Source organism: Pan paniscus, chromosome 15 (assembly GCF_029289425.2).
Source record: "Pan paniscus chromosome 15, NHGRI_mPanPan1-v2.0_pri, whole genome shotgun sequence".
NCBI classification, from domain to species: Eukaryota; Metazoa; Chordata; class Mammalia; order Primates; family Hominidae; genus Pan; species Pan paniscus.
The window spans coordinates 35,858,049-35,877,526 of NC_073264.2; the positions used below are offsets into that span (position 1 = coordinate 35,858,049).

Here is a 19,478-nt window from a genome sequence, read left to right on the forward strand (position 1 = left end):
GCCATTGAGCCACTTAGTAGTTATGCGAGTGGATAGATTGGTATGTAGAGGGAAAGAGGTCTGCTGTAAAGAACAACACTTGTCTGTCTGTGGGGAAAGGAAAGCAGAATACTTGAGATGAAAGTTGGCATACAAATAGGATACTATCGCCAGTAGTTATATTACAAACATTATCGGCCTTTCTAGTGTGAATGAACATTAGAAACATTATTGTCATTCCTAGTTTAAAGTTAAGGTTGCGTGGTTGGATTTTTCCACTATCTTTTTCTAATTTTTCTACCATTTGGAGACCGTAGGCATTTGGGCCTGTCACCCCTTGGATGGGTTCCTAGTTTGTTTACATTTTCCTGAACCCTCCTGAGCGCCCGTTCTTGGTCTAATCCCCAGTCGTGATGATTCCACACTTCCTCAGCCGCATGTTGTCTTGCCTCATTCATGAGCTGGTCAGTGTTTCGTCTCTTTAACTGACATGTTCCCCAGTGCTGTTTGAACTGTTGAGTTTCCGTTGCTGGCTGAGTGCGTTTTGTCCTTCACGTAACCTTCACTGGTAAAAATAAGCCCATGTGATGTCCACCAGTGGATGAATGCTGGACCGAGAGCCCTAGCTTCTGGATCCAGGTCTAGGCCCTTCATCTGCTGCTCTGTGGCCCAGGGCAGGTTTGCTTGACCTCTGCCTCAGTTCTCTACTCTAAAGGACATACTGACCTACCTCACAGGGGTGTTGTGAGGATTAATAAATGTTGGTACTCTGCTTTGGAAATGTGAAAATGCTGTGTAAATGTTAAGAAATACTAAGTATAGGGCCAAAAGCTATACAGTGTTTCACTTAACCGTTTGCCATTCTGTATTTACCAAGGTGGTCTTTTCTGGGGAAGGAAGTAGAGTGGAAGGTGCATCCCTTGGCCCCTGGTTTACATTGTTAGAGTGCTTATTGTGGGAATGCACTCTAAAAAGTGGGCGTAGAATGAAAGCAGCCGTCCAGTGGTCCTCCCTTTTCTGTAGTTTCACTTTTCTTGCTTCAAGTTACAGCAGTCACCTGAAATCTGAAAATACTAAATGAAAAACTCCAGAAACAATTTATGTTTTAAATGTCGTGCTGTTCTGAGTAGCGTGATGAAATCTGTTGCCGTCCTACCTGGAACATTGAGTCATGCCTCTGTCCAGTGTGTCCATGCTGTATACACTGTCCACCCATCAACCAACCACTAAGTAGCTGTCTTGGTTGTCAACATAACAGATCACAAGAAGATTGAGGTTGGGTGTGGTGGCTTACCCCTGTAATCCCAGCACTGTGGGGGTCCAAAGTGGGAAGATTGCTTGAGCCCAGGAGTTCAAGACCAGCCTGGGCAACTAAGCAAGATCCTATCTCAAAAAAAATTTAAAACAACTTTTTGGCTGGGCGTGGTGGCTCACGCCTGTGATCCCAGCACCTTGGGAGGCCAAGGCGGGCGGATCACGAGGTCAGGAGATCAAGACCGTCCTGGCTAACACGGTGAAACCCCATCTGTACTAAAAATACAAAAAATTAGCCGGGCGCGGTGGCGGGCACCTGTAGTCCCAGCTACTCGGGAGGCTGAGGCAGGAGGATGGCGTGAACCCGGGAGGTGGAGCTTGCAGTGAGCTGAGATTGCGCCACTGCACTCCAACCTGGACGACAGAGCGAGACTCCGGCTCAAAAAAAAAAAAAAAAAAAAATTAGCTGGGCGTGGTGGCGGGTGCGTGTAATCCCAGCTACTCGGGAGGCTGAGGCAGGAGGATGGCGTGAACCCGGGAGGTGGAGCTTGCAGTGAGCTGAGATTGCGCCACTGCACTCCAACCTGGACGACAGAGCGAGACTCCGGCTCAAAAAAAAAAAAAAAAAAAAAAAATTAGCTGGGCGTGGTGGCGGGTGCGTGTAATCCCAGCTACTCGGGAGGCTGAGGCAGGAGAATCACTTGAACCTGGGAGGCAGAGGCTGTAGTGAGCCAAGATCGCGCCATTGCATTCCAGCCTGGGCAACAAGAGCGAAACTCTGTCTCTAAATAAATAAAATAAAATAAAAAATGGCATGTAATATAAAAATGAGGGGAGAACGCTTTTAGGTAGGATTTAACTTTGGCTACAGGTAACTAAAACAATGAGCAGCTTAGACAGGACTTATTTTTCTCACCTACCCAGAATTTAAGGGGTAGCAGTTTGGGGCTGTTGGCCAGGCTATTCACCAGGCGGCCCCTCCTGCGTCTGCTCTACCATGCCAGGTGTAAGGTCTCCCGGCCATGATTGTTGCTTCCAGGTACCAAGGCGGCCGCTACACTCCAGGCCTGAGTCTGACTTCCAGGTAGAAAAAGGGGGTAGGGACAAAGACTTTCTTCAAAAAGTGGCTTGGCCTTTTTATTCTCCTGGAGATGCCCTTTCCGGGGACGTGTGTCTAACTGGCCAGAACTGTGTTGTGTGATGAGGAAGTTGAGCTGTTTTAGCTGGGTGTGTTGATCGTGTGGACAAAATCAGGGTCTGTTAGTAAGACAGGAGTGGCCACTGCAGGATACCCTGCAAACAGCACAAAACGAGTCTGGACCTGAGAAACAGTAAAACTGACCTGTGATTAGAGGTTTAGTTTGTTGTTGTTGTTGTTTGTTTTTTATGTGTTTTTTTGGTTCTTGTTTTGTTTTTTGTTTTTTTGTGACGGAGTCTCACTCTGTCGTCCAGGCTGGAGTGCAATGTCGCGATCTCGGCTCATTACAACCTCCACCTCCTGGGTTCAAGTTTTTCTCCCGCCTCAGCCTCCGGAGTAGCTGGGATTACAGGAACCCGCCATCATGCCCAGCTAATTTTTGTATTTTTTAGTAGAGACGGGGTTTCACCATGTTGGCCAGGCTGGTCTTGAGCTCCTGACCTCAGGTTATCCGCCCGCCTTGGCCTCCCAAAGTGCTGGGATTACAGGCGTCAGCCACCGCGCCCGGCCCAGAATTTTTTTTTTTTTTTAATTATTTTACATTAGAGGCCGGGTGCGGTGGCTCACACCTGTAATCCCAGCACTTTGGGAGGCCGAGGAGGGCAAATCACGAGGTCAGGAGATGGAGACCATCCTGGCCAATATGGTGAAACCCCCGTCTCTACTAAAAATACAAAAATTAGCCAGGCGTGGTGGCGCGCACCTGTAGTCCCAGCTACTTGGGAGGCTGAGGCGGGAGAATCACTTGAACCCGGGAGACGGAGGTTGCAGTGAGCCGAGATTGCGCCACCGCTCTCCAGCCTGCTGACAGAGTGAGACGCCATCTCAAAAAAATATATATATATATATATGTGTGTGTGTGTGTGTGTGTGTGTGTGTGTGTGTGTGTGTGTGTGTATGTATATAAAACATTAGAAGAAAATCAAATGAGTCCAGAGAGTTGGTTGTGGCCCTAGGACTTGTAACAGGACACGTAAACTCTGGGGCTGAGGCTGCCATTGTGGGATGGCCTTTGGGGCTTTTCTATGCGCTATGCGCTGATGCTGAGCAAGCAAAGAGAAGCAAGAGTTTGGAGCAAACAGAGAGAAGCAGGGAGGCTTTCCGTGACCCCCTTGTCTAATATGTTAAGCCCTCAACCCCAGCCTTTTCTCTCCATGCCCTCTTCTCTATCCCTTGGTCCACGTTTTTCCCCCTTCTGCTTCGTATTATTGCTTGTCTGCTCACTGTCCGTCTCCCCGTTCCATTTCTCTATTGCTTCACGAAAAGACCACCCTCAAAACGTAAGGGCTTTGCAACAACAGTGATCATTCATTTGTATCCCAAGTCCGCAGTTTTGATGTTCTGCTCCCTGATGCCTAGGGTCTCGGCTGGGGACTGAAACTGTTTCCATGCATTTCTCTCCACAAAGCCTCGGGCTTCCTCACGACACGGCAGCCTGCGTAGTCAGCCTTCTTCCATGGCGGCGCAAACCTCCAAGACGATTCCGGTAGACCCAGATGGGAGCTGTAAGGATGCCTCCGACCCAGCCTCGGGAGACCCTGGACATCACTTCTGCCACATGCCGTTGTGCAAGGTAGTCACTAAGGCCAAACCAGATCCAAGGAGAGGGGAATTGGACTCTACTTCTCAATGGGAGAAGTAGTAAAGATAAGAAACTTCTCAGGCTACTGTCCAAAAAAATCGGCTGGGCGCGGTTGCTCACGCCTGTAACCCTAGCACTTTGGGAGGCCGAGGCGGGCGGATCACCTGAGGTCAGGAGTTCAAGACCAGCCTGGTCCACTAAAATACAAAAATTAGCCGGGCATGATGGCGGATGCCTGTAATCCCAGCTACTCGGGAGGCTGAGACGGGAGAATCGCTTGAACCCAGGAGACGGTGGTTGCAGTGGGCCGAGATCACGCCACTGCACTCCAGCCTGGGCGGCTGAGCGAGATTCCGTCTCAGGAAAAAAAAAAAAAAATCGAGGACGACTCACCATCTAAGCATAAAACGAAGGTTGAACAGATTACATAGAATATCTCAGATCGTGTGAGTTGACTATAAAATATAACAGTGGCTGGACGTGGTGGTTCACGCCTGTAATCCCAACACTTTGAGAGGCTGAGGTGGGCAGATCACCTTAGGTCGGGAGTTCGAGACCAGCCTGACCCACATGGAGAAATCCCGTGTCTACTGAAAATACAAAATTAGCCGGGCGTGGTGGCGCATGCCTGTAATCCCAGCTACTCGGGAGGCTGAGGCAAGAGAATCGCTTGAACCCGGGAGGCGGAGGTTGCGGTGAGCCGAGATCGCGCCATTGCACTCCAGCCTGGACAACAAGAGCGCAACTCCGTCTCACATTAAGAAGAAGAAGAAGAAGAAGAATACAATAATAATAATAGCGTATTTACAGATTTTCCCAAGTGTTCAAAAATGGTTTGTTGTCCAGCGTTATACACTTAACTCGACCAGTGCACGGTTTGCATAGTGGACAACTTTGTACTTTGTCCTGATTTTTTTTTCCCTCAAAGTAAGAGGCTTGATTCCCCCCCGACTCCACCCGGCCCCCCTCCTTTAGGTTTTCCTAGGTTTCGTCGCCGCGTATGTTAGTTACAGCCGTTTCTGACAGGCCTACCAGGGAAGATGCTCAAGGAAAACGATGTTCTGTCAAGCTGCTTGGGGAAATCTTAGTGCTTAATGTTTAACCGGGGGGAGGAGGCGAACCTCATAATAGTTGTGCCCTGTGGGGAAGACTTCTGTTGGGCTGGCGAGAAGAGAAGGGGCCGAAACTTGCTTTTTGCTGAAAGGAAGGTGAGCCCAAACCCGAGCCCTGCCCGGCCCAGACGCTAGATCCCTCGGGGACTGGGCGGTGGGGCCGCAAACTCTCTTTCGCTCGCTCGCTCGCTCGCTCTCTCTCCCCCTCTTTTCTTCCTTCTCTCTCTATCTTCTCTCTGTCACTGTCTCTCTCTCTCTCTCTCTCTGTCTTCTCTCTCCCCTCTCTCCTGTCTCTCTCTCTCTCTTCTCTCTGTCACTGTCTTTCTGTCTCTCTCTTCTCTCTGTCACTGTCTCTCTCTCTCTCTGGCACTCTCTCGTCCTCTCAGGCCTCCCTTTCAGGTCCCAGACTCCCGGCCGCGCGCCCACTTGCGCCCAACCAGCCCCGGAGACACCCAGGCCTGTCCCACGCCGTCGGTAGGTCCCCGGTCCGGGAGCGGGAGAGACCGGAGCGCCGGGGACGACCCCGGCGAGGGCGTGGCGTATGCAGATGAGCACGGCGCGCGGAGGCTGCCGGTCACGTTCGGCCTGGAACCCCATGTCCCGCGCGCGATATCCGAGTGCTGTCGGGGTGTCTTCCCCTAGCGGCAACGGTGGAGCGAGGGGGCTGGAGAGGGTGAGGGGGCTGGGGCCGCACGAGAGAAGTGACCGTGTGTTGAGAGTGTGGTGGGCGCGAGGGTATGAGAGGAAGCCACCGGGACAACTCATACTTACCTGGCAGGGGAGATACCATGATCACGAAGGTGGTTTTCCCAGGGCGAGGCTTATCCATTGCACTCCGGATGTGCTGACCCCTGCGATTTCCCCAAATGTGGGAAACTCGACTGCATAATTTGTGGTAGTGGGGGACTGCGTTCGCGCTTTCCCCTGGCTTACGGAAGTTGAAAAGCAGTTTCATTAGGTGGTTGTTGGGTTCGGATGTCTGGTGTTCAGAACGCGAGCTGCTGGTCGGTTTGCTTTCCTTTTCGTTTTCACCCTTTCAGGGGCGTGGGGTGACTGCTGCTTTTTTTCCTTCCCCCCGTGGAGAATGCTTTAGCAACGAGCCAATTATACTGTTGGTCTATGTTCTCCAGGGCATTGTCGTGAAAACGTCACGATCTCGTGCTTTCTCCAGGCCAAAGCCGCGTTTTTCCTGCAAGTTTGGGGTGTGTAGAGAAAAAGCCAGAACTGCTTTCTCTTCCCTGGGGAAAATATCCCAGGGTCTTGTTAACCGCTGGCAGAAACGACAGAATACGTACGGGCAATTAATCCTGGTCCAGGGAAGTATCCGGCTTAGAGGTTTAGGAAGGACCTGTCGGGGTTGAGTTCCCCACCCAGGGGGAGATCGAGTCCGCGGGAGCTGCTGATCCCACCCAGGCAGCTGCTGGGCTTGTTGGCAGCAGGGTCTTCTGGAAGGACTAGAACGGAGTCATCCCACTCCCAGAGAAGCAGGCGTGTCATGCATGACAGTGAAGACCGGACTGTATACAAGGCCCTCAAGAACAGGAGACTTTGGGTCCTCGCTAACGGCCTTGGGAGACCACGCAAGACTGGTCAGAAAAGCCAGGTAGAAAGGCTTTTCATGGGCCGCGCGCGGTGGCTCACGCCTGTAATCCCAGCACTTTGAGAGGGCGAGGCGAGCGGATCACTTGAGGTCAGGAGTTCGAGACCAACCTGGGCAACATGGTGAAACCCCCGTCTCTACGAAAAATACAAAAATTAGCCAGGCGTCGTGGCGCGTGCCTGTAATTCCACCTGCTCCAGAGGCTGAGGCATGAGAATTGCTTGAACCCGGGAGGCGGAGGTTGCACTGAGCCGAGATGGCACCCCTGCACTCCAGCCTGGGTGACAGAGCAAGACTCCGTCTCAAAAAAAAAAAAGAAAGAAAGAAAGAAAGAAAGAAAAAGGCTTTTCATGAATGCTTTTAGGAGAGTCTCGTGACAGCCTCTGTACATGTCCCCAGGAGGAAACAAGAGACTCTGATGTTCAGGGCCACCATCCTGACATGGACCTTTCCTCCAATTATAATGTTGCCATTTTGCTGTCTTAAGACCCTTATGTCCAAGCCTTCCCAGACCTCAGCACCCCCGGGATATGTGTAATAGAAGGGTAAATACACGCCAGGCGCGGTGGCTCACGCCTGTAATCCCAGCGCTTTGGGAGGCCGAGGTGGGCGGATCACCTGAGGTCAGGAGTTCGAGACCAGCTTGACCAACGTGGCAAAATCCTGTCTCTACTAAAAATACAAAAATTAGCCGGGCATGGTGGTGTGTGTCTGTAATCCCAGCTACTCGGGAGGCTAAGGCAGGAGAATCGCTTGAACCCAGGAGGCGGAGAGGGTGCAGTGAGCTGAGATCGTGCCACTTGTACCACTCCAGCCAGCCTGGGCAACAGAGCGAGACTCTGTCTCAAAAAAAAAAAAAAAAAAAAAAAAAAGTAAATACAAAACTGGAAGAAGGAAAGAAAAATGTTGGCCGGGCACGGTGGCTCACGCCTGTAATCCTAGCGCTTTGGGAGGCCGAGGCGAGAGGATCACTTGAGCCCAGGAGTTGGAGACCAGCTTGGGCAACACAGCAAGAGACCTCGTCTCTAAATTAAAACAAACCAAACCAAAACAAAACAGAAGGCAGGAGGAGGCTGCAGTGAGCGGTGATGGCGCCACTGCACTCCCACCCGAGTGACAAGAGCCTGCCTCAAAAAAGAAAAAACAAAAACATGTGCCCCTGGTGCCATAAGGAAAAGAGACATTTCCCCTTCCTTTGAGGCGTGAGTCTCTGCTTTTTGAGACAGGGTCTCTCTCTGTCACCCAGGCTGGGGTGCAGTGGCGTTATCCTAGCTTACTCACTGCAGCCTCGAACTCCTGGGTTCAAGCGGTCCTCCGGCCTCAGCCTTCCTCCTTAGCTGGAACCACAGGTTTGCGTTACCACACATGGCTAACTGGCTAATTTTAATTTTTTTTTTTTTTTTTGTAGAGACGGTGTCTTCCTATGTTGCCCAGGCTGGGCTCGAACTCCTGGGCCCAAGCGATCCTTCTGCCTCGGCCCCCCAAAATGCTGAAATTACGGGTGTCAGCCACCACGCCTGGCCTACGTGAGTCATATTAACAGCTAAATAAGCCTCTTGCCAGTTTTACAACCTAGGAAGGTTTTCCCTTGAGGGCCTTGAAGCCACCAACTCAAAAGGTAAATATCAAGGAAGATAGTGTCCCCCTGTCTCCTTTCTGTCTCTGGGAATTTACTTATGTATTGATTGATTTATATTTATTTACTTTTTTGTTTTTCTTTTTTGAGACAGAGTCTTGCTCTATCGCCCAGGCTGGAGTGCAGTGGTGCAGTCTCGGCTCACTGCAACCTCCACCTCCAGGGTTCAAGCGATTCTCCTGCCTCAGCCTCTCAAGTAGCTGGGATTACAGGCGCGTGCCACCACGTCCAGCTAATTTTTGTATTTTTAGTACAGACGAGGTTTCACCATGTTGGCCAGGCTGGTCTCAAACTCTTGGTAATCCGCCCGCCTCGGCCTCCCAGAGTGCTGGGATTACAGGCGTGAGCCACTGCGCCCGGCCTCTATCTCTGGGAATTTAGCCTAGGTGGCTGGCTCCAAGTTATCACTACCTCCTTGTCATGGAGGTATCAGAGGCTTTATTTTCCCTTTGGGTAAAGGCAATTAATAACACAGCTGACCGCTGCAATTACCAGTTGAACTGAGGATGAACTGTGTGTAGCAAATGGTGCTAGGTTTCTTTCTTGAGGACAAATCCTTGACAACATGTATTTTAGGGCTTGCATCTGCCTACCTATGTAAAGGGGTGACCTTTCTTGGGGCTATAAACGGAACTGTCGGCCGGGCGCGGTGGCTCACACCTTCAATCCCATCCCTTTGGGAAGCCAAGGCGGGGGGGGGGGTCACTTGAGCCCAGGAGTTTGAGACCAATCTGGGCAACATATGGAGACTTCCTGTCTACTTAAAAAAGAAGAAAAAAAGAAAAATTGCAGTTGTGTACCCAGAAGTCCCAGAGTCTCCCATTGATTTCCTCAGCAGTTTGTTGAGGCTTTCTCAGAATTTACTGGCATAGATCCAGGAGCAGACCAAAATTCTGCCCAGGTGTTAGCCCATCTTTGTCTGGGCTCTCTTACTGACTATCCAAACTCAAGTTAGGCAAAAAGTGGTACGGTAGGCCGGGCCTGGTGGCTCACGCCTGTAATCCCAGCACTTTGGGAGGCTGAGGCGGGCAGATCCCGAGGTCAGGAGATCGAGACCATCCTGGCTAACACGGTGAAACCCTGTGTCTACTAAGAACACAAAAAAATTAGCCGGGCGTGGTGGCGGGCGCCTGTAGTCCCAGCTACTCGGGAGGCTGAGGCAGGAGAATGGCGTGAACCCGGGAGGCGGAGCTTGCAGTGAGCCGAGGATCGCGCCACTGCACTTCGGCCTGGGCGACAGAGCGAGACTCCGTCTCAAATAAATAATAAATAAATAAATACTTAATAACAATAAAGAAGAATTCGTCCATTCAACAACCGTTCACTGAGCGCATAGCCTGTGCCCAGACACTGTTCCAGGCCTCTGGGAGCAAAAAGGCCTCGGTGCCCGTATTCTAGTTAGAGAACGAGAAGCGCGGGGAGGTGGGGGGCGGGGGTGGGAGAGAGAAAATCTACACCGGGCTGCATAGGTAAATTCGTAGGTTAGGTGCTAAGTGCTTTGAAAAAGCAAACAAACACAGGGAAAGTGAGATAAGGAGTTGCGGCAAGGGGCAGGTGGCTGTGTTAAATCGAGTGGTTGGAAGAAGCTGCCATGAGAAGGTACCGTATGAGCAAAGGACTTGAAGCAGGTGAAGGGAGTTGGTCACGGGGCATCCCCAGCACAAACATCAGCTACAGCAAAGGCCCAGGTAGGACTGGGTTTGGCGAACAGCAAGGAGGCCCTGTGTCGGGAGCAAAATTAAAGAGAGTTGTATAAAATGTCAGTCACAGAGGTGACTGGGTGGGGGTAAGATCATGAGGGTCTTGTAGACACCACAGTAAAGCTTTAAATCTGGGTGAACCAGGTTTTGAGCAGAGGTGTGGCATGTTCTGATAAAAAAATGAAATGAAGTGAAAAGCAGGAAGACCAATCAGGAGACTTGCCAATCCAGGCAAGATGATGTTGGCTCAAACCAGGTTAAACCACTGGGTAAATACAAGGGGCAGGGGTGTGAGAAAAATAAGGTGCTTACCCCAAACTTGCCTTTTTCTGATGCCTGTAACAACGATCACATTCTCCTCAAGCGAGAAGGGGCTGAAGAGGCTGACAGAGGTCGAGGGTGTGGACTAGTGGATCCTCCCGCTGGGCTCAGGGACTAGTTTTGTAGCTCTCACCCAGGAGCTCGAGCAAATGGTATTAAGTGCTGATGAAGCTGAGCAGGGAGGATTTGCAACTCTGTGATTTCTCTGTAGGAAAGACACAGTATTAATCTCCCCTGGGCTCAGAGCTAGAACCTGGGCACCTGATGTCAATAGATTAATCCGACAAATATATTGAAAGCCAGGCAGCTTTCTAGCCACCTGTGGATGGAGCAGTCAACAAAATAGGCAAGAATCGCTGACCTGGAGCTTACATTCCAAGTGGGTGACGTTAGATAGAAAACTAAAACATACAGCATGTTCGATCAGTGCTTCTTAAACTTCACTGTGGACAGAATGCACATTCGGACTCAGCAGATACAGCAAAGGTGGGGCCTAAGAGTCTGCACTCCTTATTTTATTTATTTATTTATTTATTTATTTATTTATTTATTTTTGAGACGGAGTCTTGCTCTGTTGCCCATCTTGCTCTGTTGCCCAGGTTGAGCCGCCCCCGCCTGGGCCTCCCAAAGTGCTGAAGGAGTGCTGAAGGAGAATCGCTTGAACCCGGGAGGCGGAGGTTGCGGTGAGCCGAGATCGCGCCATTGCACTCCAGCCTGGGCAACAGAGCAAGACTCCGTCTCAAAAATAAATAAATAAATAAATAAATAAATAAATAAATAAAATAAGGAGTGCAGACTCTTAGGCCCCACCTTTGCTGTATCTGCTGAGTCCGAATGTGCATTCTGTCCACAGTGAAGTTTAAGAAGCACTGATCGAACATGCTGTATGTTTTAGTTTTCTATCTAACGTCACCCACTTGGAATGTAAGCTCCAGGTCAGCGATTCTTGCCTATTTTGTTGACTGCTCCATCCACAGGTGGCTAGAAAGCTGCCTGGCTTTCAATATATTTGTCGGATTAATCTATTGACATCAGGTGCCCAGGTTCTAGCTCTGAGCCCAGGGGAGATTAATACTGTGTCTTTCCTACAGAGAAATCACAGAGTTGCAAATCCTCCCTGCTCAGCTTCATCAGCACTTAATACCATTTGCTCGAGCTCCTGGGTGAGAGCTACAAAACTAGTCCCTGAGCCCAGCGGGAGGATCCACTAGTCCACACCCTCGACCTCTGTCAGCCTCTTCAGCCCCTTCTCGCTTGAGGAGAATGTGATCGTTGTTACAGGCATCAGAAAAAGGCAAGTTTGGGGTAAGCACCTTATTTTTCTCACACCCCTGCCCCTTGTATTTACCCAGTGGTTTAACCTGGTTTGAGCCAACATCATCTTGCCTGGATTGGCAAGTCTCCTGATTGGTCTTCCTGCTTTTCACTTCATTTCATTTTTTTATCAGAACATGCCACACCTCTGCTCAAAACCTGGTTCACCCAGATTTAAAGCTTTACTGTGGTGTCTACAAGACCCTCATGATCTTACCCCCACCCAGTCACCTCTGTGACTGACATTTTATACAACTCTCTTTAATTTTGCTCCCGACACAGGGCCTCCTTGCTGTTCGCCAAACCCAGTCCTACCTGGGCCTTTGCTGTAGCTGATGTTTGTGCTGGGGATGCCCCGTGACCAACTCCCTTCACCTGCTTCAAGTCCTTTGCTCATACGGTACCTTCTCATGGCAGCTTCTTCCAACCACTCGATTTAACACAGCCACCTGCCCCTTGCCGCAACTCCTTATCTCACTTTCCCTGTGTTTGTTTGCTTTTTCAAAGCACTTAGCACCTAACCTACGAATTTACCTATGCAGCCCGGTGTAGATTTTCTCTCTCCCACCCCCGCCCCCCACCTCCCCGCGCTTCTCGTTCTCTAACTAGAATACGGGCACCGAGGCCTTTTTGCTCCCAGAGGCCTGGAACAGTGTCTGGGCACAGGCTATGCGCTCAGTGAACGGTTGTTGAATGGACGAATTCTTCTTTATTGTTATTAAGTATTTATTTATTTATTATTTATTTGAGACGGAGTCTCGCTCTGTCGCCCAGGCCGAAGTGCAGTGGCGCGATCCTCGGCTCACTGCAAGCTCCGCCTCCCGGGTTCACGCCATTCTCCTGCCTCAGCCTCCCGAGTAGCTGGGACTACAGGCGCCCGCCACCACGCCCGGCTAATTTTTTTGTGTTCTTAGTAGACACAGGGTTTCACCGTGTTAGCCAGGATGGTCTCGATCTCCTGACCTCGGGATCTGCCCGCCTCAGCCTCCCAAAGTGCTGGGATTACAGGCGTGAGCCACCAGGCCCGGCCTACCGTACCACTTTTTGCCTAACTTGAGTTTGGATAGTCAGTAAGAGAGCCCAGACAAAGATGGGCTAACACCTGGGCAGAATTTTGGTCTGCTCCTGGATCTATGCCAGTAAATTCTGAGAAAGCCTCAACAAACTGCTGAGGAAATCAATGGGAGACTCTGGGACTTCTGGGTACACAACTGCAATTTTTCTTTTTTTCTTCTTTTTTAAGTAGACAGGAAGTCTCCATATGTTGCCCAGATTGGTCTCAAACTCCTGGGCTCAAGTGACCCCCCCCCCCGCCTTGGCTTCCCAAAGGGATGGGATTGAAGGTGTGAGCCACCGCGCCCGGCCGACAGTTCCGTTTATAGCCCCAAGAAAGGTCACCCCTTTACATAGGTAGGCAGATGCAAGCCCTAAAATACATGTTGTCAAGGATTTGTCCTCAAGAAAGAAACCTAGCACCATTTGCTACACACAGTTCATCCTCAGTTCAACTGGTAATTGCAGCGGTCAGCTGTGTTATTAATTGCCTTTACCCAAAGGGAAAATAAAGCCTCTGATACCTCCATGACAAGGAGGTAGTGATAACTTGGAGCCAGCCACCTAGGCTAAATTCCCAGAGATAGAGGCCGGGCGCAGTGGCTCACGCCTGTAATCCCAGCACTCTGGGAGGCCGAGGCGGGCGGATTACCAAGAGTTTGAGACCAGCCTGGCCAACATGGTGAAACCTCGTCTGTACTAAAAATACAAAAATTAGCTGGACGTGGTGGCACGCGCCTGTAATCCCAGCTACTTGAGAGGCTGAGGCAGGAGAATCGCTTGAACCCTGGAGGTGGAGGTTGCAGTGAGCCGAGACTGCACCACTGCACTCCAGCCTGGGCGATAGAGCAAGACTCTGTCTCAAAAAAGAAAAACAAAAAAGTAAATAAATATAAATCAATCAATACATAAGTAAATTCCCAGAGACAGAAAGGAGACAGGGGGACACTATCTTCCTTGATATTTACCTTTTGAGTTGGTGGCTTCAAGGCCCTCAAGGGAAAACCTTCCTAGGTTGTAAAACTGGCAAGAGGCTTATTTAGCTGTTAATATGACTCACGTAGGCCAGGCGTGGTGGCTGACACCCGTAATTTCAGCATTTTGGGGGGCCGAGGCAGAAGGATCGCTTGGGCCCAGGAGTTCGAGCCCAGCCTGGGCAACATAGGAAGACACCGTCTCTACAAAAAAAAAAAAAAAAATTAAAATTAGCCAGTTAGCCATGTGTGGTAACGCAAACCTGTGGTTCCAGCTAAGGAGGAAGGCTGAGGCCGGAGGACCGCTTGAACCCAGGAGTTCGAGGCTGCAGTGAGTAAGCTAGGATAACGCCACTGCACCCCAGCCTGGGTGACAGAGAGAGACCCTGTCTCAAAAAGCAGAGACTCACGCCTCAAAGGAAGGGGAAATGTCTCTTTTCCTTATGGCACCAGGGGCACATGTTTTTGTTTTTTCTTTTTTGAGGCAGGCTCTTGTCACTCGGGTGGGAGTGCAGTGGCGCCATCACCGCTCACTGCAGCCTCCTCCTGCCTTCTGTTTTGTTTTGGTTTGGTTTGTTTTAATTTAGAGACGAGGTCTCTTGCTGTGTTGCCCAAGCTGGTCTCCAACTCCTGGGCTCAAGTGATCCTCTCGCCTCGGCCTCCCAAAGCGCTAGGATTACAGGCGTGAGCCACCGTGCCCGGCCAACATTTTTCTTTCCTTCTTCCAGTTTTGTATTTACTTTTTTTTTTTTTTTTTTTTTTTTGAGACAGAGTCTCGCTCTGTTGCCCAGGCTGGCTGGAGTGGTACAAGTGGCACGATCTCAGCTCACTGCACCCTCTCCGCCTCCTGGGTTCAAGCGATTCTCCTGCCTTAGCCTCCCGAGTAGCTGGGATTACAGACACACACCACCATGCCCGGCTAATTTTTGTATTTTTAGTAGAGACAGGATTTTGCCACGTTGGTCAAGCTGGTCTCGAACTCCTGACCTCAGGTGATCCGCCCACCTCGGCCTCCCAAAGCGCTGGGATTACAGGCGTGAGCCACCGCGCCTGGCGTGTATTTACCCTTCTATTACACATATCCCGGGGGTGCTGAGGTCTGGGAAGGCTTGGACATAAGGGTCTTAAGACAGCAAAATGGCAACATTATAATTGGAGGAAAGGTCCATGTCAGGATGGTGGCCCTGAACATCAGAGTCTCTTGTTTCCTCCTGGGGACATGTACAGAGGCTGTCACGAGACTCTCCTAAAAGCATTCATGAAAAGCCTTTTTCTTTCTTTCTTTCTTTCTTTCTTTTTTTTTTTTGAGACGGAGTCTTGCTCTGTCACCCAGGCTGGAGTGCAGGGGTGCCATCTCGGCTCAGTGCAACCTCCGCCTCCCGGGTTCAAGCAATTCTCATGCCTCAGCCTCTGGAGCAGGTGGAATTACAGGCACGCGCCACGACGCCTGGCTAATTTTTGTATTTTTCGTAGAGACGGGGGTTTCACCATGTTGCCCAGGTTGGTCTCGAACTCCTGACCTCAAGTGATCCGCTCGCCTCGCCCTCTCAAAGTGCTGGGATTACAGGCGTGAGCCACCGCGCGCGGCCCATGAAAAGCCTTTCTACCTGGCTTTTCTGACCAGTCTTGCGTGGTCTCCCAAGGCCGTTAGCGAGGACCCAAAGTCTCCTGTTCTTGAGGGCCTTGTATACAGTCCGGTCTTCACTGTCATGCATGACACGCCTGCTTCTCTGGGAGTGGGATGACTCCGTTCTAGTCCTTCCAGAAGACCCTGCTGCCAACAAGCCCAGCAGCTGCCTGGGTGGGATCAGCAGCTCCCGCGGACTCGATCTCCCCCTGGGTGGGGAACTCAACCCCGACAGGTCCTTCCTAAACCTCTAAGCCGGATACTTCCCTGGACCAGGATTAATTGCCCGTACGTATTCTGTCGTTTCTGCCAGCGGTTAACAAGACCCTGGGATATTTTCCCCAGGGAAGAGAAAGCAGTTCTGGCTTTTTCTCTACACACCCCAAACTTGCAGGAAAAACGCGGCTTTGGCCTGGAGAAAGCACGAGATCGTGACGTTTTCACGACAATGCCCTGGAGAACATAGACCAACAGTATAATTGGCTCGTTGCTAAAGCATTCTCCACGGGGGGAAGGAAAAAAAGCAGCAGTCACCCCACGCCCCTGAAAGGGTGAAAACGAAAAGGAAAGCAAACCGACCAGCAGCTCGCGTTCTGAACACCAGACATCCGAACCCAACAACCACCTAATGAAACTGCTTTTCAACTTCCGTAAGCCAGGGGAAAGCGCGAACGCAGTCCCCCACTACCACAAATTATGCAGTCGAGTTTCCCACATTTGGGGAAATCGCAGGGGTCAGCACATCCGGAGTGCAATGGATAAGCCTCGCCCTGGGAAAACCACCTTCGTGATCATGGTATCTCCCCTGCCAGGTAAGTATGAGTTGTCCCGGTGGCTTCCTCTCATACCCTCGCGCCCACCACACTCTCAACACACGGTCACTTCTCTCGTGCGGCCCCAGCCCCCTCACCCTCTCCAGCCCCCTCGCTCCACCGTTGCCGCTAGGGGAAGACACCCCGACAGCACTCGGATATCGCGCGCGGGACATGGGGTTCCAGGCCGAACGTGACCGGCAGCCTCCGCGCGCCGTGCTCATCTGCATACGCCACGCCCTCGCCGGGGTCGTCCCCGGCGCTCCGGTCTCTCCCGCTCCCGGACCGGGGACCTACCGACGGCGTGGGACAGGCCTGGGTGTCTCCGGGGCTGGTTGGGCGCAAGTGGGCGCGCGGCCGGGAGTCTGGGACCTGAAAGGGAGGCCTGAGAGGACGAGAGAGTGCCAGAGAGAGAGAGAGACAGTGACAGAGAGAAGAGAGAGACAGAAAGACAGTGACAGAGAGAAGAGAGAGAGAGAGACAGGAGAGAGGGGAGAGAGAAGACAGAGAGAGAGAGAGAGAGAGACAGTGACAGAGAGAAGATAGAGAGAGAAGGAAGAAAAGAGGGGGAGAGAGAGCGAGCGAGCGAGCGAGCGAAAGAGAGTTTGCGGCCCCACCGCCCAGTCCCCGAGGGATCTAGCGTCTGGGCCGGGCAGGGCTCGGGTTTGGGCTCACCTTCCTTTCAGCAAAAAGCAAGTTTCGGCCCCTTCTCTTCTCGCCAGCCCAACAGAAGTCTTCCCCACAGGGCACAACTATTATGAGGTTCGCCTCCTCCCCCCGGTTAAACATTAAGCACTAAGATTTCCCCAAGCAGCTTGACAGAACATCGTTTTCCTTGAGCATCTTCCCTGGTAGGCCTGTCAGAAACGGCTGTAACTAACATACGCGGCGACGAAACCTAGGAAAACCTAAAGGAGGGGGGCCGGGTGGAGTCGGGGGGGAATCAAGCCTCTTACTTTGAGGGAAAAAAAAATCAGGACAAAGTACAAAGTTGTCCACTATGCAAACCGTGCACTGGTCGAGTTAAGTGTATAACGCTGGACAACAAACCATTTTTGAACACTTGGGAAAATCTGTAAATACGCTATTATTATTATTGTATTCTTCTTCTTCTTCTTCTTCTTAATGTGAGACGGAGTTGCGCTCTTGTTGTCCAGGCTGGAGTGCAATGGCGCGATCTCGGCTCACCGCAACCTCCGCCTCCCGGGTTCAAGCGATTCTCTTGCCTCAGCCTCCCGAGTAGCTGGGATTACAGGCATGCGCCACCACGCCCGGCTAATTTTGTATTTTCAGTAGACACGGGATTTCTCCATGTGGGTCAGGCTGGTCTCGAACTCCCGACCTAAGGTGATCTGCCCACCTCAGCCTCTCAAAGTGTTGGGATTACAGGCGTGAACCACCACGTCCAGCCACTGTTATATTTTATAGTCAACTCACACGATCTGAGATATTCTATGTAATCTGTTCAACCTTCGTTTTATGCTTAGATGGTGAGTCGTCCTCGATTTTTTTTTTTTTTTCCTGAGACGGAATCTCGCTCAGCCGCCCAGGCTGGAGTGCAGTGGCGTGATCTCGGCCCACTGCAACCACCGTCTCCTGGGTTCAAGCGATTCTCCCGTCTCAGCCTCCCGAGTAGCTGGGATTACAGGCATCCGCCATCATGCCCGGCTAATTTTTGTATTTTAGTGGACCAGGCTGGTCTTGAACTCCTGACCTCAGGTGATCCGCCCGCCTCGGCCTCCCAAAGTGCTAGGGTTACAGGCGTGAGCAACCGCGCCCAGCCGATTTTTTTGGACAGTAGCCTGAGAAGTTTCTTATCTTTACTACTTCTCCCATTGAGAAGTAGAGTCCAATTCCCCTCTCCTTGGATCTGGTTTGGCCTTAGTGACTACCTTGCACAACGGCATGTGGCAGAAGTGATGTCCAGGGTCTCCCGAGGCTGGGTCGGAGGCATCCTTACAGCTCCCATCTGGGTCTACCGGAATCGTCTTGGAGGTTTGCGCCGCCATGGAAGAAGGCTGACTACGCAGGCTGCCGTGTCGTGAGGAAGCCCGAGGCTTTGTGGAGAGAAATGCATGGAAACAGTTTCAGTCCCCAGCCGAGACCCTAGGCATCAGGGAGCAGAACATCAAAACTGCGGACTTGGGATACAAATGAATGATCACTGTTGTTGCAAAGCCCTTACGTTTTGAGGGTGGTCTTTTCGTGAAGCAATAGAGAAATGGAACGGGGAGACGGACAGTGAGCAGACAAGCAATAATACGAAGCAGAAGGGGGAAAAACGTGGACCAAGGGATAGAGAAGAGGGCATGGAGAGAAAAGGCTGGGGTTGAGGGCTTAACATATTAGACAAGGGGGTCACGGAAAGCCTCCCTGCTTCTCTCTGTTTGCTCCAAACTCTTGCTTCTCTTTGCTTGCTCAGCATCAGCGCATAGCGCATAGAAAAGCCCCAAAGGCCATCCCACAATGGCAGCCTCAGCCCCAGAGTTTACGTGTCCTGTTACAAGTCCTAGGGCCACAACCAACTCTCTGGACTCATTTGATTTTCTTCTAATGTTTTATATACATACACACACACACACACACACACACACACACACACACACACACACATATATATATATATATTTTTTTGAGATGGCGTCTCACTCTGTCAGCAGGCTGGAGAGCGGTGGCGCAATCTCGGCTCACTGCAACCTCCGTCTCCCGGGTTCAAGTGATTCTCCCGCCTCAGCCTCCCAAGTAGCTGGGACTACAGGTGCGCGCCACCACGCCTGGCTAATTTTTGTATTTTTAGTAGAGACGGGGGTTTCACCATATTGGCCAGGATGGTCTCCATCTCCTGACCTCGTGATTTGCCCTCCTCGGCCTCCCAAAGTGCTGGGATTACAGGTGTGAGCCACCGCACCCGGCCTCTAATGTAAAATAATTAAAAAAAAAAAAAAATTCTGGGCCGGGCGCGGTGGCTGACGCCTGTAATCCCAGCACTTTGGGAGGCCAAGGCGGGCGGATAACCTGAGGTCAGGAGCTCAAGACCAGCCTGGCCAACATGGTGAAACCCCGTCTCTACTAAAAAATACAAAAATTAGCTGGGCATGATGGCGGGTTCCTGTAATCCCAGCTACTCCGGAGGCTGAGGCGGGAGAAAAACTTGAACCCAGGAGGTGGAGGTTGTAATGAGCCGAGATCGCGACATTGCACTCCAGCCTGGACGACAGAGTGAGACTCCGTCACAAAAAAACAAAAAACAAAACAAGAACCAAAAAAACACATAAAAAACAAACAACAACAACAACAAACTAAACCTCTAATCACA

The 19,478-nt window shown here is 51.2% G+C and overlaps 2 non-coding genes across 2 annotated transcripts; one reads left to right on the plus strand and one right to left on the minus strand.

Annotated features, from left to right (window-relative positions):
- Positions 1–5,888: 5,888 nt before the first annotated feature.
- On the plus strand, positions 5,889–6,052 carry LOC112437075 (U1 spliceosomal RNA). The gene has a single exon (XR_003025740.1). It is a non-coding gene; the product is annotated as a U1 spliceosomal RNA (small nuclear RNA).
- Positions 6,053–16,006: 9,954 nt separating this feature from the next.
- Positions 16,007–16,170, minus strand: LOC117975932 (U1 spliceosomal RNA). The gene has a single exon (XR_004666383.2). It is a non-coding gene; the product is annotated as a U1 spliceosomal RNA (small nuclear RNA).
- Between the last annotated feature and the right edge of the window lie 3,308 nt (positions 16,171–19,478).